The following is a 12,550-nucleotide window of genomic DNA, read 5'->3' on the forward strand; positions in this document are numbered from 1 at the left end:
TTCTATAGGCTTCTGGTTGGTTTGTGGCTCCCTTCCATCTTCAAAGTCAGCCATGTAGCATTTTCAGATGTTTCTCTGACTCAGACACTGACACTTCTGCCAAGCTCGTTCATTTATAAGAGCCCTTGTGAATACTTTGAGTACAGCTGGATAATCCAGGACAATCTCCTCATATCAAGGTCAGCTGATTGGCAACTTAATTCTATCTGCAACCTTAATTCCACATTGTCATGTAACATAACACATATATAGGTTATGAAGGTTAGGACATGGACATTTTGAAGGGCCATTATTCTATATATTACTCTTGATATTTGCTTTTCACATAGTACCATGTATTCCCATACCTATATACATTCATATTTATCAATCTTCTTAGTGATTTCATAGATTCTTTTACATGGATGCACCAATTTTTTTTTCACCAGGTAATCTCTTGGCACTTGGTGTATTTAATTTGTTTCCTAGTTTTCACTTATATAAATGAATAATAGTCATTTAATAATTTATTTAGATATCTTTTTATCATCCATGTGCAACAGTCAAAAATAATTTGTTGTAGAAAAATTGTTCAATTTCTACATATGAAAAGCATTAGAAGTCAATGCTCAATAGACGTTCTTGAATCAGAACGTCTGGATTCAAATCCCTGTCTCATCAATTACTGTCTGTTTGATCTTAGACAAGTCACAGAATCGTTATGAGTCAGTCTCCCCATTTGCAATAACATCTACCATTAAGATTGTTATGAGATTTGAACATACTGATTCTGTATAATGCTTAGAAGACTGTCTGGCCTGTACTACATAATAATCATTGGAACGGTGGTCTAAGTGCTTGGCTAGGTGTTAGATATGCAACCATGAACAAAACATCACAATCCTTGCCTTTCAGAAGCATAAAATCTACTGGCCCGTGCATATTTGGTAACAAGTATTTATATTCAAATGATAAATTCCTAAGCACAGAATTGCTAAATAAAATGGTACTATAAATTTAGTGCTTTTTGGTAAATATTATAAAGCATTTAATTATATGGTTTCTCTAGTATAAATCATTTGGTTTTCCCTTATGATTTCATCAGCTAGAACTTATATCATAATGTTACATGGTTGTACATGCCGGCATTGCAGTGTTGGCTCAGATTTTAATTAGAATGATATAGTGTGGCCTGGTTTTGAAATTGTGTTGGCAGTTGATTTGGAAACAAACAATTTTCTTCATTTATGGTAATAAAACCCTTGACAGGATTTTAAATTATATAATTTATTATTCAAAAATGTACATCAAATTTTACTGAATTTGTATTTGGCATCTACTGAGAGATTTTTATAGATTTTTTCCTCCCTAACGGTCTATGAATATAGCAGACATTAAAATACATCCTAATATGTAATCATTTAGAAAAACACTTACTTGTGTCATAGTCTTATCTCTGTGTTTTCCTAGAAAACAATGCACACTTTGCAATATTTTGTTGGATGATGCAATGCCAATGTAGACTCAAAGAAAACACAAAACGAGGCAGGGAAGGAGGGGAAGCAAATACAAGGAGGTATGTTTCTGAGTGGCTTCACCTTAGTAATAAGTGAGGCTACTTTTTAGTTTTGCAAGGCATCTTCAGAAGCCTAATGGATTATGGCATCCATGAGAAATAAAAGGGAAAGAATATATCCCCCACTCCTTCCTGTCATCCCTATCTCATTTCTAACGTCCACTCTAAAGGGACTTAGGTCACATGCACATTCATGTTTCCAGGTCTGTCCTCTTCAGGTAGCCACTGACGTAAGATAGGTTCTCTGGGTGGCAATGTTCCCAGTGCACAGATGCAGTATGTACCCTCTTTATTGGATAGCACCACACAGCCTGTGAGGATCCCTCACCTATAATTGTGGCCTGAGAAGCCATGGAGTGATCTGTGTTTAGGAAACAAGCTTGGCGAGTGTGTGTGTGTATGTGTGTGTGTGTGTGTGTGTGTGTGCGCACGCACACGCGTGTTCATGGTGGTGGGGGGTGGTGGGGAGAGTGATCACATGATTTCATTAAAGATTGACCAGTACAATTATGTGGTGTTAGTCCTTAAATATATGTTAGATGCTTTATAGAAAATTTTGCTTTAATGTACTTTCCAAGCTCTATATTTTTATTTTATTTTAATTGGTATGCATGAATATTTTAAACATCATATACTCTTTTGTATTGTTTGTTTTCACCAAATATGAGAGTTTTGAAGGGTTTATAATATTTTTAAATCTATCCACTGTGGTATCTGACATACTGTTTTTTTAAGCAATGCTATTTTTCATAATTCTTTGGTCATTTAAAAGAAATTTTAGGAGGCAGTTGCTAGGTTAGTAGGCTGAATTTAATATATGGAAATAAAAGTACCTCTTAAAATCAGTGCAAAGTTTATGCTCAAAATTGTATTTTTTTTAGTTTGTATTCTAAGTACTTTTTCATTTTCTATTATAGTATATCATGAATTTTAGTGGAAGCAGGGAATACAAAGATGGTTTAATGTAATTTTCCACATTAATTAATCAGAGAAGGAAAATCATATGACCATTTCAATAGATGTAGGAAGGTTATCTCATCAAATTCTACACCATTTATTATGTTTAAAAAAGGCGCTTAGTCAACTAGGGAATTTAATTAACCTGCTTAAGGATATCTACCAAAAAAAAAGACAAAACAATATTCATAATGAGGAAAATTTGGAGCTATTTACTTTTAAATACAAAATTAATAAGAACCTTAATGCCACTGCTGAGGTGGGATGTAGACACACATCAATATAGCGTGGCCATAAAGTAAGGTTTCTTAAAGGAAAGGCACAGCAGAAAGGGTGGTAAGGTGGACTAATAAATATTCTCTGGCCATTCTGAGGATAGGAGTGTCAGGCAGGGTGCATTTCTGTAATAAACCTAATTTATGTTTCACTTTATGGATGTTTGGGAAGCTAGGTGACCCAATTTGGGGATGTTCTATCTAGAGCGGGTTTACATTTCCTTCTGTTAGATATCAGAGGTTCCCCCCAACTAAGGCTGGGACCACTTCCTTTGAAGAACTCAGTTAAAATGCCAGAGTCTCAGGTTAACCTTGCCCCCCTTTGCTGCTAAACCTAACTACGGTAAGTGCTCTTATTGGTGTATGCAGTTTTCATATAATTTTTTTGAGGAGGGCTAGGACAAATTCTTGAATATTTTCCTTATTTTTCATTGAAGCCCACCAGTGCATTTTGTAGTGAGATGTTCCCTCATAGTAACTGGCTCTTTTTTGTTTCTTTTTTTTTTTAACATTTTAATATGGGAAATTTCAAATATATACATAAGAAAACAGAATAATATAGTAAATCTCATGCAGTTATCACCCAGCTTCTGTAATTAACTCAGAGCCAATCTTGTTTTATCTATATACAATCCATTTTCCCCACCCTGAATTATTTCAAATAATGCCAGATATCTATCTCATTGGCTATCTCATTGGGTCAGGGGTTTTCAGCCTATGTTCTAGCATGATATATACAGTAGATGATTTTCAAATGCATAATACACTCTACATACGTGACCACTTATAGACCCTACTATGGGTCCTGTCACATAAATATTTTTAAATGAATAGTTGATGCATACAGTTATGCACAATTCTAAGATGATTAGCCCAAAATCTATGCTCATCTCTCCCACTTGGGAAACATATTGAAAGGCAAGTAAATGACAGCAGTGTTACAGGAATAATCTTTAATCAGATCCAATATACAACAAAAAAGCACATCATTTTTTACGATACACATGTTATTATGTATAAAAGTATACATAACATTGCATAAAGTATAATATGGTGAGTTTATTTAATAGGCTGAATTAAAATAATAAAGCAGTAAGATCAGAAAACAGCTTTCTTATTCTATTCTCTGCCCTCAAACCTGTTCTTTTGTATCTCCCTTACCAATCATTTTGAAACATTTCTGGCAGACCTCACAGCTTCCCAAGCACTTAAAACTTATAACAACTATTATTTTTAGGTAATAAAAAGACCAGGCTAGTGATCATCCCTCTTCCACTTACTTGAGAACCATAGGGAGGGGACAAGTGGTCTTTGGCCTTTTCTTTCCATCTCTATGCTCAATCTCTTCTCTTTCTGTCTTTCCCCAACCATTCAAAACTACCCAGTGTCCGGGGTTCAGGGAAGGGAGAAAGGATGAGACTTAGCTAATATTTGTACTTTTCACCTTTGGTCAAATGTCCTGCTTCATGACAACATCCCAATGCTGACTCATTTTGGGGGAACATTATGGTTTTGTTTTTCGGAGATGTCAGGAGGTACCTCCACACTGTAAAATTATTTGACATAGGTAAAAAACCGAAGTGGAATTGAACTTGATTCTACAGCTGCTCCCTCTCTCCCTTGCCCTGCTATTGTGCCTGGATTGTCTCCTGTCTCTAGACTTTTCCAGTTGAGAGGCTAATATCGACCTCAAACTTCTCAAACTCCAAAAGATTGCAGTCAAGGTTTTAAAGGATTGTATCACCCACTATCTGGATATCAGCACAGTGTGGTTGAGAATTTTCTGAGTGCCATCGAATGCAGCTGGAGAAGAGGAAGGAGGCTCCCCTAATCTCTTTCAGTGGATGTCTTGGGCACCCCTCTTATATGGCATAGGTGAGAGTCCCTTTTTTTCTTACTCAAAAGAGGATGGGAGAGGAAACTAACAGTGCTCTCCAGGCCTGCACATTTCTTCTAAATGTCCACCTTCTCTAATAAAGTGTCAGTTCTCTATTAAATAGTGTGGAACAGAGACAAGGGGATAGATCAGCTTAGCTATCTAATAATGTGAAGCAGTTGTCTTTTGAATATGAAATTTCATATCCATCATTGCTACTAACTTTGGGGTTGAGAGACAATAGGAATAATCCCTTCCACTTAATGTTGTAATTATTAAACAGTTTGCAATTTTCCTCACAAACGATCTTGGTCTGACTGTGACACAGCACCTTAGACTATCATTTCTTTAATACAGAGAACAAATAATTACCAGAAACTGAGTACTTCCTAGGTGTTGGTACTATGTTAACCACTTTTACAGATCATCTCATATAATCTTCAAAATAATATTATGAAGTAGACGTAATAGTTATTGTATTTATCACCCTTTAATAAAGTCCTTTTAGAGCACATAAATTGCTTACTATTGCAGTTAGCCAGTAGCTAAACTAAGATGTGGACTCAAGAATGTTTGAATAGTGCATCTGTCATCTTAAAAACCATAGCACACTGTGAATGGCTTTTGGCTATATGACATGTCTTGGAATGAGGTCTTGTGTGTTTGTTGTGCTTTAGGAGTTCTTAATCTATTCATCTATTCACTCTTGTGGGAATAAAATTATTTTCCAATCTCTTGGATTTTTAAAGTTTTAAAAGTATATTTTTCTTTTCAGGAGGAAGCTAACAGATTTTATAACATTCTTAGGGATGCATGTGGTGAAAAATTACTTATATACTTTTCATTTCTAGCATTGTTTCTTTCTCTAAGTTTAGACTCCTATTCCAAAAGAGTGGAAGAGTTGGGATGCTTGTATGATTCTTATCATATCTTCAACAATAAACATCTATTTGGCAATGCTTGTGTGTAAGACAGTATACTAATTATTAGAACTACCAGAACATAAATAAATTTATGACATGATCTCTGGCCTCATGGAGTTTACAGTCTAGTTTAAAATGAAATGAAACTTATATAAAAAGAAAAGGTAAAAAATATAAGGTAGCCTACAATAAGTTTCTACAATTAAGGCAATAAATGCTTTAAAAATTCAAGAGCTGAATTTAATTTGTATGGGCTGTTCAGTCAGGAAAATTTTCTTAATTAGCATTCTTATTATTGGTTACTATATAAACAAATAATGCTCATGAGAGGAGAAAGGCATTTCAGACAAAGAAGAGACTGAAGTACTAAATACAGGGCCAGGCTTGCACAGATAATGTTTGAAGAAAGTCTTGCCTAGTCCCTGTTGTAAAGCAGTGGAGAAGAATTTGGAGAATTGGGTTAGCGCCTACGTTTTAAAGGTCTTAAATAACTTCTTAACATGTGGAATAACTCAAGGATCATTAGTATGAGAAGAATATATGTAATAACATTAGACTAGGAGTGGGGTGGGAGGAAAGAAACTGAAGGAGAAAAATAACAGGAAGCTATTTATGGAAAAGAAAATTGTAGGAATCTAAACTTCCTGTTTGTATCATTGACAAGCTTATCCTTATTTATATTCATGTTACTGTTTTTCTCCTAAGGCAGAACATGCTGGTGATTCCGAACACACAAGAGAGCCAGACTGCCTGGTTTGAATTTTAGTTTTCTCATCTGCAACCTAGTCATAAAAACAGTACTATCTCATTAGGTTATTTTGAGGATTAAATGAGTTAATATGTGTTATTAACTAATAATAATTATGTGTTAAGCATCTAGAAGAGTGATTAACTCCAAGTAAATATCATTCAGCATTAGCTATCATTATTATCATTCCTCAAGTAATCTTTCAAAGGTTTGAAAGCATATAGCAGATAGTGAAAGACTTGAGATTTTCCTGCTATCGTCCCACTTCAGGGACTTCCAATTTTGACTAGAGCAAGTTACTCAAGGTCTGTAATCCTGAAATTTCTTCTCCATTAAAAGGGAATAGTAGTTACTTATCTTACGTAACTGTCACCATATACGCTTTGGACAACTTCCCATTTCCCTTTCCCTCAGCCTCTGGCAACCACCATTCTATTCTCTGCTTCTATGGGTTTGATTACTTTAGAGTAATGGCAGGATTTACTTCTTTTTTAAGGTTGAATAATATTCCATTGCATGTATATAACATGTGCTATTCAACATAGTGCCCATAGTTATGATACTTTCTTGTGCACTTAAAAGTTTGTTGAGGGTAGATCTAACGTTAAGTATTCTTAACACAACATATACACATACACATAAAACAATACAGAACAGAACAAAACAGAAAAAAGCAAAATGGAACTCCAAAAGGGCCAAGGAAACTTTTGGAGTGATGGATATGCCTATTACCTTGCTGGTGGTGCTGCTTTCATGGGTGTGTATATGCGTATATATGTGTGTGTGTGTGTGTGTGTGTGTGTGCAAACTCATCAAATTGTATACTTTACATATGTGCAATTTTTTGTATATCAATTATACCTCAATAAAGCTGTTAGTGGAGGAATAGTAAAATTACTGTGTATACCGGAGAAAATCTGTAAGGTAAGTAATATATCAGTGAGACCTGATGCATGATAGGTCTTCAATCATTGTCAAGTTTTTATTTCTGTATCTGTTGAGGTTCAGTCAGGAAAACAGAAAGCACAGCAGTTACTGTAGCAGAGAAAATGTTAATATAAATATATATTTAGTCAGGTATTGAAAACTACAAATGAAAAAAAAAGAAACTGAATTTTTACAGAAATTGTAAGTTCTGTACAGAAAGCAGCTACTCATCCCTAAGGTGGGGGAAACAAAGGAAAGCAGCTAAGATTGGCCTAGCCCTCTGAGGAGGGGGTGTTTCCCTGCTGGTGCATGAGGAACTAGGAGAATGACTCAAACAGAGCTGGGACTCAGACCTCAGAGGAAAGAGTTGTAGGTTTTTGGATGCTTCTGCCTCTAAAGGCATGTGATGCACTGGTAGTAGAAATGACAGAGAAACTGAAAGCTAACTGCAGCAACTGGAACCAATTGTGTTTGCCAGGAGGAAGAACCATGGAAGGGGTGGTGGAAACAAGAGGAAACTAACAAAAATGAGCAAACCCCATATCTTTAACCCTTCTCCAGTAATCCAGTCTCTCTCTAGCACCCTCTATTGGCAGAATTTAAAATGGAGCCAGTTGGTAAAGGAGACATTTGGTTTGCTGTCCCTACACTAGTATCAAAGGGGACTATAGATGGGTGGGTTTGAAGTTGAGAAAGAGTAATTTAATAATTCCCACATACTTTTTTTCTCTTGATCTGCTAGTTCATCATGTGATAGCTGTATAAGTAAAAAACCAAATATATATGTCAGTGTGTGTGTACATATGTGTGTGTTATGAAAATGTTTGGAGTCATAGGGTTTACAATGTAGTAAATACATTTTTTTTTTATGTGCAATGTAATAAATACTTTTGAGGGAGTACAACATTCTGGAATTTATATATTTTTACAATTTGACAAGGATTTCATCAGTTTGAAAAATGATCGAAGCAAACTCAATTTCTCTTGTACGCTCATACAAAGCGATTCAATTATTTTCATTTTTTTTAGGAACAAAATACTTTTTGTTTAACAACGTTATTGTTAAAATTAATATGAAAATCTAATGATTACCATATAGTCAAAAGGTCACTGGACAGAGACAAAGGTAAAAGGGAGAGATTAAAAGTTAAAAGAACTGGGTTTTGGGGACTTCCCTGGTGGCACAGTGGTTAAGAATCCGCCTGCCTTACCCTTCCCCCTCCCCGTGTCCTCAAGTCCATTCTCTACGTCTGTGTCTTTATTCCTGTCCTGCCCCTAGGTTCATCAGAACCATTTTTTTTTTTTAGATTCCATATATATGTTAGCATACGGTATTTGTTTTTCTCTTTCTGACTTACTTCACTCTGTATGACAGACTCTAGGTCCATCCACCTCATTACAAATAACTCAATTTCGTTTCTTTTTATGGCTGAGTAATATTCCATTGTATATATGTGCCACATCTTATATGTATACATATAGCTGATTCATTTCGTTATACAGCAGAAACTAACACAACATTGTAAAGCAATTATACTCCAATAAAGATATTAAAAAAAAAGAGTCCGCCTGCCAATGGAGGGGACATGGGTTTGATCCCTGGTCTGGGAAGATCCCATATGTCGCAGAGCAACTAAGCCTGTGCACCGCAACTACTGATCCTGTGCTCTAGAGCCCACGAGCCACAACTACTGAAGCCCGTGTGCCTAGAGCCCATGCTCCGCAACAAGGGAAGCCACCAATGAGAAGCCCTCACACCACAATGAAGAGTAGCCTCAGCTTGCCACAACTAGAGAAAGTCGGCGCACAGAAATGGAGACCCAATGGAGCCAAAAATAAATTAATATTTAGAACTGGGTTTTGATCAAATTTTTGCTAAACGTAGTGAATATGGAATGTGTATTAATCACTTTTTCAGGTCCTGTTTTTTCAGCTGTTATATGACTTAGCTAGAGAAGATGATCCTTAAAGCCTTCTTTGGTCCTAATATTCTATGTACATCTCCCATAAAACAAAGAAGAAGGGTTTATTTGTTAATTAATTAATTAATTAATTATAATTTGAAATAAGGATTTCAGGCAGTCATTTCTGGGTCTTGGAAAGTTGGTGAATAACATAGCTACATTGTTCTGAAAAGTTCACTTTTGATATTTTTAGCTTCTTATTCATACCTATATTCATCTTTCAAGCTACTTGATGGTGTCATGGTATATTTTCATTTTCCCTTCTGAATTGGCCACAAATGAGTAACTAGAATGGCTACAAGATGAATAGCTAGAATGACTACAGGTGAATCACTGGAGTGACTACTGTAGCCATTCTCTGGCTTTAATGAAGGTATTTAAAATTATTCCTAAAGGTCAGACACATGTCAAGACCAAAATTAAGTAATATCTGCTGCTAACCTGTTATTTTATGGTCTATTCTTTTTACATATTTCTTTAAATATCACCTTAAAGAATAAACAGAAAAGTTTTCTTATCAAGGACTAAATAAAACACTCAAAAATTAATGTTAAAAGTTGTTTTGGGTAGAAATAGACACAGGCAGCAATTCCAACTGAAATAATTTCACAGTTTTTCTAAATCTGTTGTTAAGCTACAGGAGCAGATCCACATTTCTCCTCAATTTTATTTATTTATTTTTATTGAATTATAACTGGCATGCAATATTATATTAGTTGTAAGTATACAAAATAGTGATTTGATAATTTTATACATTACAATATGATCACCATGATGTCAATTACCATCTGTCATATACAGTTATTACAATATTATTGATTATATTCCCTGTGCTGTACAATACATTCCCATGAGTTACTTATTTTATAGGTGGAAGCTTGTACCTCTTAATCGCCATCACCTATTTTCCCATCCACCCACCCTCACCCCCTGTCAACCACCAGTTTGTTCTCTGTATCTATGAGTCTGTTTCTGTTTTGTTTTGTTTATTCATTTGTTTTGTTTTTTTAGATTCCACATATAAGTGAGATCATATAGTATTTGTCTTTCTCTGACTTATTTCACTTAGCATAATAACTTCTAGATCTACTCATGTTGTCACAAATGGCAAAATTTCATTTTTTTATGGGTGAGTAATATTCCATTGTATATAAATACCACATCTTTATCCATTCATCTGTCAGTGGACACTTAGGTTGCTCTCATATCTTGACTATTGTGATAGTGCTGCAATGACTCTTAGTTTTATCTTGTTGGTAATAAGACAATCAATCCCACTGATAAGAAGACATTTAATCCCATACACTGTGATTAAATCCAAAACGTTTATGTGAATTTATATTAAACTTATACATTTATAAGTCACCTGCACTGCAGTGTCTTATTTATAACATATTTTGTGTTGTTTTCTTTGCCTGTATATCTAGAATTATTCAAGAAGTACACAAGACACATTTAATACCTAAAACAGTTGAAACTAAATATCCTTTACTTTTACATTAATGCAATTACCTATCCTTTTGTTTAGAGGAAATGAGCTGTGGTCACTTATGATCTGTAAGTCACTTATCATTTGCATTTTCCACTTCTTCCTGGATGATTATCTGCTTTTAAATGATATCTACTGCTTTGAAATCCTCTGTGTATTCTAGTTTTCTTTTCTTCTAGTCTTTTAGTACATATTCAGTTGTTTTAGTAAGAGAGAGAAAAAGTAATCACAAGCTATGACTGATGAAAATGTCACCTACTGAACCACTTACACAAACAGTATTTATATACTTTCTACATATACAATAGATGGAGTTTAGGAGAAACACAATGATGGAACAAGGAAATGGTGACAGCGTAAAAGATGTACTCTGTGAAAGGTTTGTGAACAAATGGGTTTTCAAACTCATCTACATGTCAATAAAATATATAAAAAAAAGAATGTTTTGGACAAATGAAAAGCTCTAAGCAATAAAAAAGCATACATAACAATCAGCAAGAAAATTAAATATGCTTCCTCAAGACCACAAGTTCCTGCTTTCTAATTTTAATTTTATTTAAATTTGTTTTACCACTCTCAGTAAACATTTCATCCAAAAGCTATTGCAATTTTTTAAGAAGTTCAAAATATTTCCTTATGGCCAAAAATACTGAGAAAATGCTCCTAGTTTTGTTAACCATCTTTTTATACTTGCCATATTGGTAAAGAGGGAGAGGAGGAAAAAAATAAATAAATACATAATGTTGCTGCTAGGTACCTGTGTTAGTCAAGGTAAACTAATTTTTATAACAATTTGAAACCTCTTAAATGTTTTATGGCTAGTCTACTTAGGAGAGGATTCAGCAACTAAGGCTGTTTCTTCTAATGACTCTGTTGTTCTGTACGGCCACTGGACTTTTGACCTCTATTAAAGAAACATGTGAAGAAAGAATGAGGAAAGTCTTATTGGGAAATATTATGGTCCAGGTCTGGAGATGATGTTTATCACTCTGCCCATATTCCATTGGCCAGACAGTTGGGATATAAATTTTAACCATCTGTCCAGTTCCTATGTTGATTCCACTAAATCTCAGTATTGGTAGGTAAATATTTCCAGAAATTTTTCTTAATGAGAAAACTAAATCTTGAGAACATGTTTATGGTAACCAGTTCTTCCTGTTTTGCCTGAGACTTTACTGGTTTTAAAACTGAAAGTTCTGCATCCCAGGTACACCATCCTGTCCTGGGTAAATCAGGAGGGCTGGTCACTCTGCACACCAGGAAATTCTAGTGCCTGGATGTCAAGAGATTGAGCTTGTTTCTGGGTCCACTACAAAAATGCTATGTCTGTCCTTGTGAAATTCACTTAACCCTTCTGGGTGTTAGTTTCGAATTTAGGATAAAACATTTCTTCCATTTCTAACATCATGATTCTACAGGTGGTTGGGCATTCACAGGGGAAGGAAAGTAGCTAAATGCCCCGACCCTAAATATCCACAAATTAAAACAGAAACAAGTCTTGCCTTATTCACAACAGGGAATGTTGTAAATCAACTGTAACTGCTTTACACTTGGGCAGTACAAGCCTGCTATTCCTCCCCACTGGACTACATGAGTATGTCTACAAATTCATCCTCAAGGAATAGTGTGTGGTCTAGTCAACTGACAAGAAAACTGATCAAAGTTCCAAAACACTTGGAAAAAAGACAGAAAACCATCATATTTGAAAAGGATACAGAAATTTACTTAGAATCGTCTCTGAGATACCTTTTGAATTAGAGTGTTTAAGTTTGCTATTGTGTAAGAGGACAAGGTATTTTTGTAATTTCTCTGACCTTCTCTGCATCATTATACCTC

The 12,550-nt window shown here is 35.0% G+C and overlaps 1 long non-coding RNA gene across 1 annotated transcript in view; it reads right to left on the reverse strand.

Annotated features, from left to right (window-relative positions):
* The window catches only part of LOC309612528, a 368,024-nt gene continuing 355,474 nt past the window's right edge, over positions 1-12,550 (reverse strand). Inside the window, exon 3 of the long non-coding RNA XR_014235251.1 lies at positions 1-12,550. This exon is cut by the window's right edge and continues 18,093 nt beyond it. This is a non-coding gene — a long non-coding RNA (uncharacterized lncRNA).

Source organism: Balaenoptera borealis (assembly GCF_965194805.1).
Source record: "Balaenoptera borealis genome assembly, chromosome: 15".
In the NCBI taxonomy this organism is placed as follows: Eukaryota; Metazoa; Chordata; class Mammalia; order Artiodactyla; family Balaenopteridae; genus Balaenoptera; species Balaenoptera borealis.